The sequence below is a fragment of the Bombina bombina genome, chromosome 2, assembly GCF_027579735.1.
Source record: "Bombina bombina isolate aBomBom1 chromosome 2, aBomBom1.pri, whole genome shotgun sequence".
Lineage (NCBI taxonomy): Eukaryota > Metazoa > Chordata > Amphibia > Anura > Bombinatoridae > Bombina > Bombina bombina.
The window spans coordinates 149,795,659-149,810,991 of NC_069500.1; positions in this window are offsets into that span (position 1 = coordinate 149,795,659).

Below are 15,333 nucleotides of genomic sequence, written 5' to 3' on the forward strand. Positions count from 1 at the left end.
ATCATTGGGGATAATAAAGTTAATAACTTGAGCATTAAACATTTAGGGTTATTTAACAAAAGCTCTTTTTTTCCCTCTACCACTGACCACAGTATTGAGACCTTTGAAAAGTTAGTTCTGTCTGATTTGAATGATTTGCAGGCTAAAACTAAGTTATGTAAATCTAAAGGTAAACCTAGGTTGTTTAACTTCACATCTGCTGATCATTCAGCCTTGAAATCATTGAAATCTAACAATAAAGTGATATTGAAGCAGGCTGATAAGGGCGGAGCGACAGTTGTTTTAAATAAGACCGACTATAGAACAGAGGTTTATCGTCAACTTGGCACTAAGGAGGTATATAAGGTAATTGCAGGTAATCCAATTAATAAGATTTCTAGAGAGATTCAATCCACTGTCAAATTTGCATTGAATAATGCTTTAATTGATGCTAAAACAGCTAAATTTTTAATCGTGACTGACCCAATCACAGCTGTGCTATATGTCCTGCCTAAGATTCACAAGTCCTTGACTGCTCCACCAGGGCGTCCTATTGTAGCGGGTACCAATTCCGTCTTTTCAAATATTTCCATTTTTTTAGATAGAGTATTGAGACCACTGGTGGAGCAGTCAAGTACCTTCATTAAAGACACTAATGATTTTTTGATTAAGCTGAGCAACTTGCAACTCCAGACTGACAAGTTTATTCTTTTCAGTTTGGATGTTTCCAGTTTATACACATCTATCACTCATGAGAGTGGCCTAGGAGCTGTGCAACATGCTTTGCTCACTGCTGGGTCACATTCAGAAACTCAGGTCGAATTTATCTTGCAGCTGTTAGAATTAATTCTTTATAATAATTATTTTCTCTTTGAGGACTTATATTATTTACAGTTGCAAGGTATGGCTATGGGCTCCAACGTCGCCCCTAATTATGCCAACATTTTTATGAATCTCTTTGAAGAGAAGTTTGTTTTTGAAAATGCCCTATTTCGTCAATGTGGCGCCACCTGGTGGCGCTACATTGATGATATTTTTGGGGTTTGGCTGGGCGACGTTGGGGCCCTCAAGCTTTTTGTATCTGAATTAAACCATTCAACTAACAATATCAAATTTACACTGACTTTCAGTGAGAGTTCTATTGATTTTTTGGATGTGACCGTGATCAAGGATGGTTTCAGTTTTAAAACTGATATTTTCAGAAAAGAAACTGACAGGAATAATTTATTGATGTATGACAGTGCTCATCATCCCTCCTTGATCAGGTCACTACCCAAAAGTCAATTACTTAGGGTTAAAAGGATTGTCACAGAAACATCCAAGGTTCCAATGAGATTGGCAGAGATGGGTGACAAGTTTTTGGAACGTGGCTATCCACAGGATCTGATTTCGGACACCATTGATATGGTGTCCCAGTTGGATTGTGATGCCCTTCTAAAAGCTAGAAAACTCTCTGATAAAAATCAAAAAAGGATGGTATTTGTATCTGAGTTTTCTAGACAGAGTGATCAGGTGTTGAAAATTATACAGAGACATTGGGGCATCTTGAGAAGATGTAATGTGGATGTTGAGGAGTTTGACAAGTTTCCCATGCCAGCCTACAAGCGTAGTAAAAGCCTTAGGGATTCATTGATACAGGCTGACATGGGTTCTGTCAAATCTACATCCCAAAGGTTTATCACTAAAAAAAATCTTGGTTGTTTCCCTTGTCTTGGTTGTAGCAACTGCAGTTGCATAGTGAAAAGTCCCTATTTTTTACATCCACATAGTGGGCATAGATTTAATTATAGGGATTTTTTCACTTGCAACAGTAGTTATGTCATATACATGATCAAGTGTCCATGTGGGAAGGCCTATGTTGGTGAGTCCACTAGGAGGGTCCGGGACAGAATAACTGAGCACAAGAGCAACATCAGATGTGGTAAAGTGTCAACCCCAGTGGCCTATCATTTTTTGGCAGCAGGCCATCAGATAAGCCAACTTAGGTTTCAGGTGATTGAACAGGTGAAAGCCCCTAGAAGGGGTGGAAATAGGGAAGTTTTGCTTAAGCAAAGAGAATCCTTTTGGATTTTTCACCTTGACACCTTGGAACCAAGGGGGCTTAATAGAGAGATAGATTGGTCAGTTTTTTACTGATCTATCTCTCTATTATGTTCATATATAATGATAAATTTATTCTGACATTTTCTATAGTTACATAGTGATTTAAATGTGATGGGTTAAAAACTATTTAAATAAATAATAATAAAGCTTTTTGACATAGTTTGAATCTGTAATTAGGGCTTCATAGCTGTTTTTTGTCTTTGGTTTTATTTTAACACTAGGTAATTATACACCTTGGGGGCCGCTAGATGGCGCTGTCCCTCTATTATTGTATTGTTAGAAAGATTGTAAGGGTTAATCCCAGGTAAGCTATTTAAACAGGTGTACCTGTATAGGTTGTTATCACATGATTAAGGGGCATACTGCCCCGAAACGTCGTGGTATTTGGACCCTGCCTGTCTCTACAATAAAGTGAATTACTTTTTGGCATATTGGTGAGCTTCAATTCTTTATTTCTTTCATTGATACATGGGAGGTTGGTAGTTACTCCCTGAAGCTTACACCATTGGAGTGATTGCTGGATAACACTGACTTTTCCAGCACTGGAAGATGGCCGTGCTGTGAAAGGGCTCCAATACCCATAATGGTTAAACACTAAATACCTTGTGTATATCCCCTTTTATTTCCCCTAAAAATACATTTTTCACATAAGTGAAGTCCCAGAATCCTGAAAACCCTGAGATTGGTGGATTACTCTGAAGTGCACGCCACCTCGACCTCTGCACGGAGGCCGCAAAACCACACCTAGATCACAAGCAAGCCGCAGGTAGTGCCACCCATGAGGTCAGCTGGGATATACGGCGGTAGTTTACCCATCATCAACGTACTTTCAAGCAGCGATTCCTGTAACACATCTGAGGTATCCCCGGTGAGGCCTGATGTGCAGTGGACGTGATCCCATGAGAGTCGCCATACCCCTCCTCATTAGCTAGTAGTAAGCTATGCAATGGCTCGGGCACTCAGCATTTCTGAGAGACTAAGGTGAGACTCTGTGCGAACTGGTGAAAATACACACACTGGTCATTAACAGCATGACCACAGGGGGATTGCCATCTTTAACGCCCCATGCCGTAAATAGATCAAAAGTAAGGCCTAAACTATTGAGGGATACAAAATACCTCAGGGGCGGTTAGATCAGCCTGTCCAAAGATTATATGCAGGGCACATACCATAAGGCCATTAACTCTTGAGACCATAAATATATGAACCCCTATCTAGCAGTGACAAAACTTTTATTCCCACGCCTGGGAGCTGAAAAGACCCTGCTCTGCATAACGTATGACACATTCTCCTACTCTGATAATAATAATAACCCATCCTCACAGGCGCTTGGGTGATGCCTTGCAAGAAACAGTGCAAATCGAACAAACCTGCTGCAGCAAAAACACTCAACCACTATCTTAAACCTAAAGAATCCCCAATTGAACCCGCTGGGGGAGAAATGGCTGATACACGTGTGAACACACTAACCTCCACCCACCAACCTGTGGTGCCATCAGCCTCATACGTGACAAAAAATTGATATTCAACATTTGTCTTCCAAGGACGACATTAATTGGGTTTTGCACGAGATGATGAGTTTGTTTGGAGACCTTCGTAAGGATCTTGGTGCACGTTTTTGAAGACAAACAGGGCAAGGCATCCACGACAATTCAAAATAACAAAGCAGCAATCCAAGACCACGAAGATAAACTCTATTTTCTAAATGAGAAATTGGAAGATTTAGAAAATCGCTGCCATCGAAACAATCTCAGAATCAGGGGGGGGGGTCTCAGAAACTATTTCCCAAGTAGTTATAGAAGGATACCTACAAGTGCTATTTAGAGTGATAACAGAAAGCCCCTCTTCCCCTGATATACCAATAGAAAGGGCCCATAGAGCTCTCAGAGCAACCCCCCCAAGGCACCGCTGAGAGACATTATTGTAAAGTTCTCCAGATTTAAGGATAAAGAAGAAATTCTAAAATGCTCCAGAAAACACCAACCCATCTTTCATGTTGGAGAAGAAATCCACATATTCACGGATTTGTCCCCGGTTACACTCCAAAACAGAAGAGAACTGTCCAATATCACCTCTCACCTCTCACCTTCGGAAACATGAAATTCAGTACAGGTGGGGTTTCCCTGTTTCCTTAAACAACAAAACAACGACTTATAAACCAGGATCGGATCCCTCTCTCTTTTTTGGAGAACTGGCTATACCTGATCTAGCTAGAGAGAACAGAGAAGATACCCAGAGAGACGGTGCAGTATGAGATCTCTATTGTTAATTCATATAATTTCCTCCTTATAGTCTTTTGTTGAGGTGTAATGCTAAATTAGCTCCAGGGTATCAGTCTATAGATTAAATGACTTGTTTAGGTACTGGACTATGCCCCTGACCCTGGGGTGTGCACACCCTCACCTTCATCACCATCTTGCCTATAATAAATAGGAGATAAACATTGATATTATCCCAAAGAAATATTGGGTATGTAGGCATAGTGTAATGGGCCTGCACTGCACATACTATTTGTATAGACCACTGATAGATAATGTACTTCTTTTGTTCCTTTTTTTTCTATTGAAATGTTGCACAAGGTTTGCATATGGTTAACCAGCAGTTCTAAGCTATAATCTGTTTTCGTCCTGCACGGCTCAAATGTCCATTTCCTGTTCTTGTACACTGTCTGGATGTTATTACAAAAATTTGAACCTTGACAACAACACTTCCTGGACATCTCACTGACGGGACTGTCAAGCACGACTTACACTACCCATTAACTACTTCTCCCTCCACTTTTCACACGACAACAACACACAAATTCATAGTGAAATGAGCCTGCAAATTACACCTAAATCATATAATATGTCGATAAGTAAGTTTTGCTACAATACTTCGTCATGTTCTCTCTTCTTGTAGTCAAATGTTTTAGTGCAGGGAATTGTATCATACTCTTGTATTAACAATCAATGTTTTTTGTCTAGATACAATGTCCAATTATTAACAAGAAATCCGGACCCTATTCAGCTACAACACCTTGATGACATAGAAAGATACGAAGACTATTACACACCTTAAATACGTCCTAACTACTTTCTCTTCTACCTCCTGTGTGTCTTCTACAAATGCACTCCCACCACAAGCCTCTTTCTTCAGAAATTCTGACAGCAATACCGACCCAGACAGCATACCCAAATCAGACCACATTGAATTTTTAGGACAGATAATGACTGTAACACGCCATAGCAAAAATGAGTCTACTGAAATGTTAACACTCTAGAATGTAATATTAAAAGTGTAACGCTGTGTTGTTAACAATAATGTTAAAATTAATTGAACTAATGTTTACCTGGGTATTTAAATGCTCTGAATTACTGTTTATCTTGGTATTCAACTGCACTTTTTATTTGTTCAACATGACTATTAGATTGTTCTTTTTTACTTTTTTTTATCTTCTCTTTTTGGGGCCTGTTTTTGTACACTTGAGTTAATTGTGTATGCTCAGACACCTCAATTTGTCCAATCCTACCTCCCAGATAATCTTTGGTGGCGATCCACATCATTATTAACACCCATCCCTTCACATGATCAAATAGTAGAACTTTTGCCCATTACTCCTCCTCCCACCCCCTGGTCTATCCTGCTCTCCCCCCCCCCTTATTCCCCAAATCCCTCCTCTTCCATATTATCCTCTCCTTTCCCTACTCTTTTCCCTCTCCCTCACTTCCCTTCCTTCCATCCCCCGTGTCCTTCCTCAGACCACTCCCCTTTTACCATTTTTCAGCCCTGTCATACGCCAGGTATTAAATTAACGGTTTCAAATTTGCATATACTTTAACCGGTTATGGGGTTACTTCCCCTATTGGACTTTGCATACTTTGTAGTCAATCCTGATCTAGTGGATAGAATCTGATCAAGTAGCTACTTATTATTCTTCTGTTCTATTTCCTTTTCTAACTTCTCTGCCCCCTCTTCCCCTAATCTCCCATTACTATCCTTTCTCTCCCCCCCCTCCCAGACCTAAGATGTCCAAACATAGTAGGTTCCAGGAGCACACCATCCAAATGACCTCAATAAATGCTAAATGACTCAACAGTCCTGGCAAAAGGTCTATCGCTTTTAGGGAACTCAACAAACTTAGAAGACAAATGCTTTTAATACAGGAAACACACTTCCATAAGGGGAAAGAACCCAGATGGAACAACCCCCCCTGTACCCTACAGCTCTGTTTGCCTCAGGCCCAAACAAGAAAACTGGGGTGGGAATACTAATACACAAATCCCTCCCCCTCGTCCCCCTACACATTGATAAAGATGCTGAAGGGAGATATATCCTCCTTGTGGGGACTCCCTTTGGCCATCATGTGACAATTGTAAATATATATGCCTCAAATCAAACCCAAAGCACATTTTTCAAGAAACTGGCCAACTCTGTGTTGGACCATGCAAAAGGGATGATCTTAGCAGGAGATTTCAACCTCTCTTTAGACCCTATGCTGGACTCGTCTAAAAATAGCTTGTGTGTACCAGAAAAAAACCCTTAAAGCAGTGAAAAGTACCCTTAATGGTCTTAATTTACATGACACTTGGAGAACCCTACACCCAACCACCAGAGACTATACGTTTTACTCCTCGCCCCACAATAGCTACACTAGAATAGATCACATTTATACTGACTCCAGCGGTCTTGCTATTACCACTCACTGTTAAATAGGTCCAATCACATGGTCTGATCATGCGCCAGTAACATGCACAATTCTCTGGCCAGATATCCCAGTTACATCTAGAATTTGGAGATTATATGATACATTTTTAGATAACCCGTTAATAGTGCAGGAAATACGGAAAGAGCTGGCGGAATACTTTAGATTGAACGCACACTCATCCACATCTGCCACAATAGAATGGGAAGCTCACAAATCCGTTTTCCGTGGTGCCCTCATAAAGCATAATGCCAAAATCAACAGGCAGAATAGAGAAAAACATTCAGAACTCCTAACCCAAATTAAATCCCTTGAAACGCAACATAAAAAAGACTCATCCAACGACAATGTCAAAACCCTCCTAATCAACGCAAGATCCTCCCTTAAACAATATCTGACTGAGATACACCAAAAAAGCACTATTTCTTAAACAATATTACTTTGAAGGAGGCAATAAACCAGGGAAAGTTTTATCCCGCAGTCTTAAAAGAAAACAACTTAATAGCTATGTGCAATCCCTAAAGACTAGAGAAGGACACACCTTAAAGAGTAGCCCCCAAATCGCAGCTGCTTTTAGAGCATATTATAACACAGTCTATAACATAGATAACACCAGGCCCCCTCATCCTCAGAGGCTGTCCCTGCGGACCTCTAGATAGCTACTGACTCCTACTTTCAGGGCCTAGATCTACCATCATTGAATACGGAAAGCGGTGAATACCTTGAGGCGCCGATTACATCAGATGAATTACTGCAAGCCATCAAAGATTTGCCTTCGGGCAAAAGCCCGGGGCCGGATGGCTTCACCCCCAGATATTACAAAACGTTCAAAGACATATTAGCTCCCCACATCCTTCCTATTTTTAACAATTTAAGAAACGACCCACACATACCTAGTAACCTCTTAGAGGCCCATATCACAGTCATCCCAAAAGCGGGCAAACCACACACCAGCCCTGAGCACTTTAGACCAATATCACTGATAAACTCTGATATGAAGATTCTAGCTAAGATTCTAGCAAACAGGTTAAACAAATTTCTTCCAACCTTGATATCTAACGATCAGGGGGGCTTTGTTCCTGGAAGAGAGGCCAGGGACAACACCATCAAAATAATAACCCTAATAAATCACGCCAAGGCCTCGGGAACCCCTATGGTCCTCTTTTCAACAGACGCCGAAAAGGCTTTTGATAGGGTCAGATGGTCTTTTCTGTGTAGGGCAATAGAGGAGATGGGTATTCCAACAGCCTTTATTAACATGACAATGGCCCTATATTCTAACCCCAACGCAAAAATAAGGGTAAATGGCACATTATCGGACTCTTTTAAAATAAACAACGGCACCAGACAAAGTTGCCCCCTTTCCCCCCTCCTATTCGACATTTCCTTAGAGGTTCTGGCATGAAAGATAAGGAACAACAAGCTGATTAGGGGACTGTCAGTGGGGGATAGGGAATTCAAGCAATCTATCGTTGCAGATGATATTTTATTCTCCTTAACCGAGGCGGAGAATTCAATTCCTGAACTTCTTAAAGAACTTAAATCATATGGTGGGATTTCTAATTTTAGCCTCAACATAAGAAATCTGAACTTTTAAACATCAACACACCCTTACACCATATACAACACTTAAAAAATAGTTTCAACATTTCCATCGCCCAACACAAATTACGGTATCTGGGTATATACCTGTCCGCCTCCTCACAAGATCTACTTAAGTATAACTATCTTGAACTAAAGCAAGAAATTTCCAAAGAACTTTCCTCATGGAAAAACAAGCCCCTCACTTGGCTTGGTAGAATAGAAGTTAAAAATGAACATCTAACCTAGGATCCTATACATTTTTCAAACACTCCCTATCCCCTTGCAAGAGGAATATCTGGCCCAACTTCAGAAGCTGCTATAACAATATATTTGGGAAGGGACTAGACCCAGAATCCCTAAAAAAAACTATGTACTTGCCCAGAAACAGAGGGGGTTTGGGTTTACCCAAACTGATTGTTTACAGAAAGGCGATTATGCTCCAACATATTGTTGAGTGGGCACACAATACCAATCAAAAAGCTTGGGTTGATCTAGATAAATAAATCTTTAAATTCAATGATTTGAGCGCCCTGGCCTGGACCCCGTCACAGAAAAGACCTAGAACGTTAACTAAATACGCCATACCTTCTGCGACACTAGGCGAGTGGGATAAAATTATTGCCACAAGCACTCACATTTCATCTAGACAGGACCCATTAACACCAATCATTGAAAACCCTGATCTTCCATATAACCAATTGAGTAATAGAATTAAGCATCCTTATAGCCTAAGAATAAGATCAATGCACTACCTTTTAGAGAACGAAAAAAACACACCACGAGCAACACTCGAGGAAACCCACAGGGAAATCTTCACGTCATGGCTTCATTATAACCAGCTCCTTCATTACATCATACACCATAGACACAAGGGTGAGATGGGAAGGAAACCCACGTCATTTGAACAGCTATGCATCTCACCTACTACACCTAAACACCTCATTTCAACCCTCTATAAAATTGTAGCTGTAGATGACTTAACGACCCTTCCATCATACACTACTAATTGGCAGAAAGACCTAAACCTAGAACTTGAAACCTGGCTAAAAGCCTTTAAACTTTATACTGTTAAATCCTCGGTCTCGGCACAAATCCAGGAAATGCATATAAAGTTCCTTAGTAGGTGGTACCTCACCCCAGCGAGACTCCATAAAATATTCCCTACATTGAATGTGTCCTGCTGGAGGGGTTGCGGTGAGGAGGGTACTCTACACCATATCTGGTGGTCCTGCCCCAAGATTCAGAACTTTTGGATAGAGGTGTTTCACGAAATTTCACCAAACTGCCCAGAGATATTATTACTCTGTTCTTTACCTAAAACAAATAGCTCGGCCCACAAAGCCCTCCTTTTGATTATGTTAACAGCCGCAAACCCCCCCCCCCCCCTCCATTCGTGATTGGAAGTCACAGGTTGCAGAACTTATTACATTGGAAAAATACCACTATCTCAAAACGCATAATCTTGCAACCCACAAGATAATCCTGTCTATCTGGAACAGAACTATATGATGACTCTACCCGCACCTAAGTACAGCTTTAAGATCACCCCCCCCCCACTGCCCCTGTCCAGGAATTTACCCCTCCCTTTTTTTTTCTCTCCTCTCTACTCTCCCCCCATCTTCTCTACTATTCTTACTTATTTCTCAATCTCCTCTATATTTCACCTAAAGCTACATTGTTTGATTACATTGTCGCTTTTACTTTTCAATAGCAACATATGTTATGCAATTTCTCCTAAAGAACAAATCTAGGCATCCGAACAATCCATGTTTTGCTTGACAATTTTTCAACTGTCATTTGTATAATTATTCAGCAAATTCTAATACCATGTCATTATTTCTTTCTGTATATTTGCAAATTTATTGTTTTTCCTTACAACTTTACAAAAGCTTTTTCTCGAAAAAAAAAAAAAGAGAAAAGAAAAAAGAAGATAATCTATGAAACGGCCATAGATGAACAGATTTGTCCCAAAACTAGATGAGTATATGAATCTGTCATCAAATCTTTCCATAAAAGATTTGCAAAGCTTGGGGCCCCTTTATCTGAAGAAAAAACTGTTGTTCATATATTCATCTAGTTTTGGGGCAAATCTGGTCTTCTATGGCCGTTTCATAGTTGATCTTCTTTTTATATGTGATGGCACTGAAACAGAAGCCATCAACATTCAGCCAGATTATGAGTTTTGTGTTATGAACGACTCGGTAATAACTTGCAAGTTATTAACCGCTCAACTTTAATAGCGCTGCTATTACAGGTTTCCCAAAAACCTGCGTTAGTGGGCAATATGGTTGCATTGAGCTCCATACCGCACACAAATACCAGCGCTGCTTTGAGCTGGTTTTACGTGCTCGTGCATAATTTCCCCATAGACATCAACGGGGAGAGCCAGCTAAAAAAAAGCCTAACACCTGCAATTATGCCAAATTTAGACCTTTACAAAAAAGCAATTACTCTACAACTACAAGCTGAACTATGCGCTAACTCCCCAGATAAGACTTGGGTACAACTTAGTGCCGACATCCTCCAAACCCCTAACATAGGAGCACTAGGCTGGTTACCCTCATCATCTAGACCCAAACAAGGGAAAAGCTATCCATTTTTTGAGGATCTTTACCAGCAATGGTACAAAATTCTACACACAGATCCACACATATCCACACCCTATTCCCCGCTCACCTCATATACAGCCAATCCGGACACACTACTCTTTAAACCATTATCAAAAGATCAAACGCTATGCACATAAATCAAATAGCAAAACATAAGTTGCTTTCGGGCAACAAGTTAAAAACCTTAGCAGTAGTGACAGAAGATGACTCATCTATTGACTGGTTTACATATACCCAAATCAAGCATTACTTAGACTCACATCGTATGAAAACACATATTACATGACCATTAACTCCATATGAGACTTTATGTATTATGAATCCACCCCCCAAACACAACATATCCAAAACATACCAACTCCTTCTGAACTCGGAGGGCAGTTCCCTCCCCTCCTATACCCACAAATGGAATGCAGAGCTAGAAAATCCGCTAAAAAAAAAAAAAGATTGGCACACAGTATTTTACAACAATGCAAAAGCCTCTGTCTCCTCCAAAGTACAGTAGATGAATTATAAATACATAGCCAGGTGGTATCACACTCCACAAAGGATCAAACACATGTTCAAACGCTCAGACGGCAGGTGCTAGAGGGGTTGCGGAGGAGTCTTTGGTCACTGAGGGTAATCAGCTCCGTGTACTTACACGTGTGGATGGTCACGTGTATTACTTCACCAATCGGTTTGGTCCGGTTACAGATTCCTCTTCTCTGGTCGCTCTTGGTTAGAAGTATTTCAAGGAGGAAAAAAGGTTTTAATTTTCGTGGAAGATCCGTGAACGTTCCCAAAAGGAATAGTAGTTGCTACCTCAATTGGTAGATATATTGCTACGTGTTTCGGCGCTCTGTAGTGCGCCTTTATCAAGTTTATTGAGCAATAGGATTTAGAGATTGTAGATAGAACTTAAACCCATCTTTCAAAACAGTGAAATAAAGGAACATCTTATATCGGCATGTGCGATTAAAATGACAGGTGTAGGTAGATCACTCACAGATAAGAAAACTATAGTAATGCAAAAAAAAAAACATATGTTAGTAGCATCATATTTCTAAGATATAACAAAATTTCATCAAATCTCTAAAATATAACAAAGTATGCATCAAATAGAAATTAAAATATAGTGCAAGCATGAATTGGAAACAGTACAACCAATATTCTTAGTAGAAATACAGGTACACCTATTTAAGGTGGAAAATAAATCTATTATGACTTTTCATGTGAATACACGGGCTCAGAAAGAAAAGGGAACAATAAACAATATGACCAAGTCTATTGAGAAACACTATCCAGATATTCACATATGTAGCATCCAAAATTCAGTTAAAGGCGGCCATATCTATATTCTCATTTAGACCAAAGGGATTCAGCGTTTTCATTTTCCAAATCCAAAAGGTTTCCCCTTGGCATAAACGGATCAACCTATTTCAACCACAGGCGTTTGTTATGTGCTCAATAGGGGAAATCCTAAAGGTATCTAACGCTCTGAGATGGAAGCAAATACTGTGTCTAGGAACACTATTATTCACTATGAGAAACATAATTCTTAATGTTTCTCATGCGCTCCCCCCATCTCTTTTTGAGGGGTCTGCATGTTCTACCTATATACTGGATCCCACAAACTCACTCCAGAAGCTACAAAACGTATGTGGAATCACAGGTAAAGTGTGTGTCTATATTGAAAGTTTTATTTGTGCTTAAAGAAGTGAAACTAATTCTTTTGCCCCAAGTGAAGGGGCACAACTCTTTCTGTTACATTTAGAAAAACCCTTGCTTTTAAGCATACCAAACGTACTTATTCCCTTTTTTAAATCTTTGTTCTTATCTTTTAAAGGTGCTACAGTTTTCTTCATTACTATTTTACTTGGTGCTAGTTTATTCATCAGTGTTGGCGCCCTTTTGAAAGTATAGGCTGGTTTGTGGCCAACTAGGTTCTTCAGAATAGGATCCCCAGTGAATATATGCCAATATTTATTCAGAATTCTGATGATGTTACAATGATGATTATTATATTGGATGATAAACCTCAAATTATTTTGATTTTGATTCTCTATATTCATTTTGCCAGAATGAGTTTTTGTATAAAGACTAGTTCTCTTCTAGTAATTCTATTGGGTATTGTCTTTCTATGAATCTTTCAAAGAGAAGTTTTGATTGTTTATCAAAATCACCTACAGTGGGGCAAAAAAGTATTTAGTCAGCCACCAATTGTGCAAGTTCTCCCACTTAAGAAGATGAGAGAGGCCTGTAATTTTCATCATAGGTATACCTCAACCATGAGAGACAAAATGTGGAAACAAATCCAGACAATCACATTGTCTGATTTGGAAATAATTTATTTGCAAATTATGGGGGAAAAAAGGTATTTGGTCAATATCAAAAGTTCATCTCAATATTTTGTTATATATCCTTTGTTGGCAATGACAGAGGTCAAAGTTTTCTGTAAGTCTTCACAAGGTTGTCACACATTGTTGCTGGTTTGTTGGCCCATTCCTGCATGTAGATCTCCTCTAGAGCAGTGATGTTTTGGGGCTGTCGCTGGGCAACACGGACTTTCAACTCCCTCCAAAGGTTTTCTATGGGGTTGAGATCTGGAGACTGGCTAGGCCACTCCAGGACCTTGAAATGCTTCTTATGAAGCCACTCCTTCATTGCCCGGGCGGTGTGTTTGGGATCATTGTCATGCTGAAAGACCCAGCCACGTTTCATCGTCAATGCCCTTGCTGATGGAAGGAGGTTTGCACTCAAAATCTCACGATACATGGCCCCATTTATTCTTTCATGTACACGGATCAGTCGTCCTGTTCCCTTTGCAGAGAAACAGCCCCAAAGATGTTGCCACCCCCATGCTTCACAGTAGATATGGTGTTCTTTGGTTGCAACTCAGCATTCTCTCTCCTCCAAACACGACGAGTTGTGTTTCTACCAAACAGTTCTACTTTGGTTTCATCTGACCATATGACATTCTCCCAATCCGCTCCTGGATCTTCCAAATGCTCTCTAGCATATTTCAGATGGGCCAGGACATGTACTGGCTTAAGCAGGGGGACACGTCTGGTGATGCAGGATCTGAGTCCCTGGCAGTGTAGTGTGTTACTGATGGTAGCCTTTGTTACGTTGGTCCCAGCTCTCTGCAGGTCATTCACTTGGTCCCCCCGTGTGGCTCTGGGATGTTTGCTCACCGTTCTTGTCATCATTTTGACCCCACAGGGTGAGATCTTGCGTGGAGCCCCAGATTGAGGGAGATTATCATTGGTCTTGTATGTCTTCCATTTTCTAATTATTGCTCTCACAGTTGATTTCTTCACACCAAGCTGCTTTCCTTTTGCAAATTCAGTCTTCCCAGCCTGGTGCAGGCCTACAATTTTGTTTCTGGTGTCCTTCAACAGCTCTTTGGTCTTCACCATAGTGGAGTTTGGAGTGTGACTGTTTGAGGTTGTGGACAGGTGTCTTTTATACTGATAACATGTTCAAACAGGTGCCATTAATACAGGTAATGAGTGGAGGACAGAGGAGCCTCTTAAAGAAGAAGATACAGGTCTGTGAGAGCCAGAAATCTTGCTTGTTTGTAGGTGACCAAATACTTATTTTCCACCATAATATGTAAATAAATTCTTTCCAAATCAGACAATGTGATTGTCTGGATTTGTTTTCACATTTTGTCTCTCATAGTTGAGGTATACCTATGAAAATTACAGGCCTCTCTCATCTTCTTAAGTGGGAGAACTTGCACAATTGGTGGCTGACTAAATACTTTTTTGCCCCACTGTATATATGAACAATTCCTACGAATCCTGCAAAACTGATTATAGGGTATATTTTGTTTTCCAAGGTTTATGGTGATTGCTCCGATAGCAATATCAACTGACTTGAAATGTGTCTTTGTAGCTACATTGCCCTCTTGATCCTAAAACAGAACCAAATCCAAATAATCAATACATTCCTGACCTATCTTAGAACTAAATTCCAAACCCATATAATTTGTATTTACATGGCGAACAAAGTTGGTGGCTTCTGTTTCAGGGCCATCCCATATAAAAAGATCATCTATGAAACTGCCATAGATGAACAGATTTGCCCCAAAACTAGATAAATATATGAATCTGTCATCAAATCTTTCCATAAAAAGATTTGCAAAGCTCGGAGCAAATCTGCTCCCCTTGGCTGTACGCTTTATCTGAAGAAAAAACTGTTGTTCATATATTCATCTAGTTTTGGGGCAAATCTGGTCTTCTATGGCCGTTTCATAGTTGATCTTCTTTTTATATGGGATGGTACTGAAACAGAAGCCACCAACTTTCGGCAGATTACGAGTTTTGCGTTATGAGCGTCTCTGTAATTAATTGCAAGTTATTGCCACCGCTCACCTTTAATAGCGCT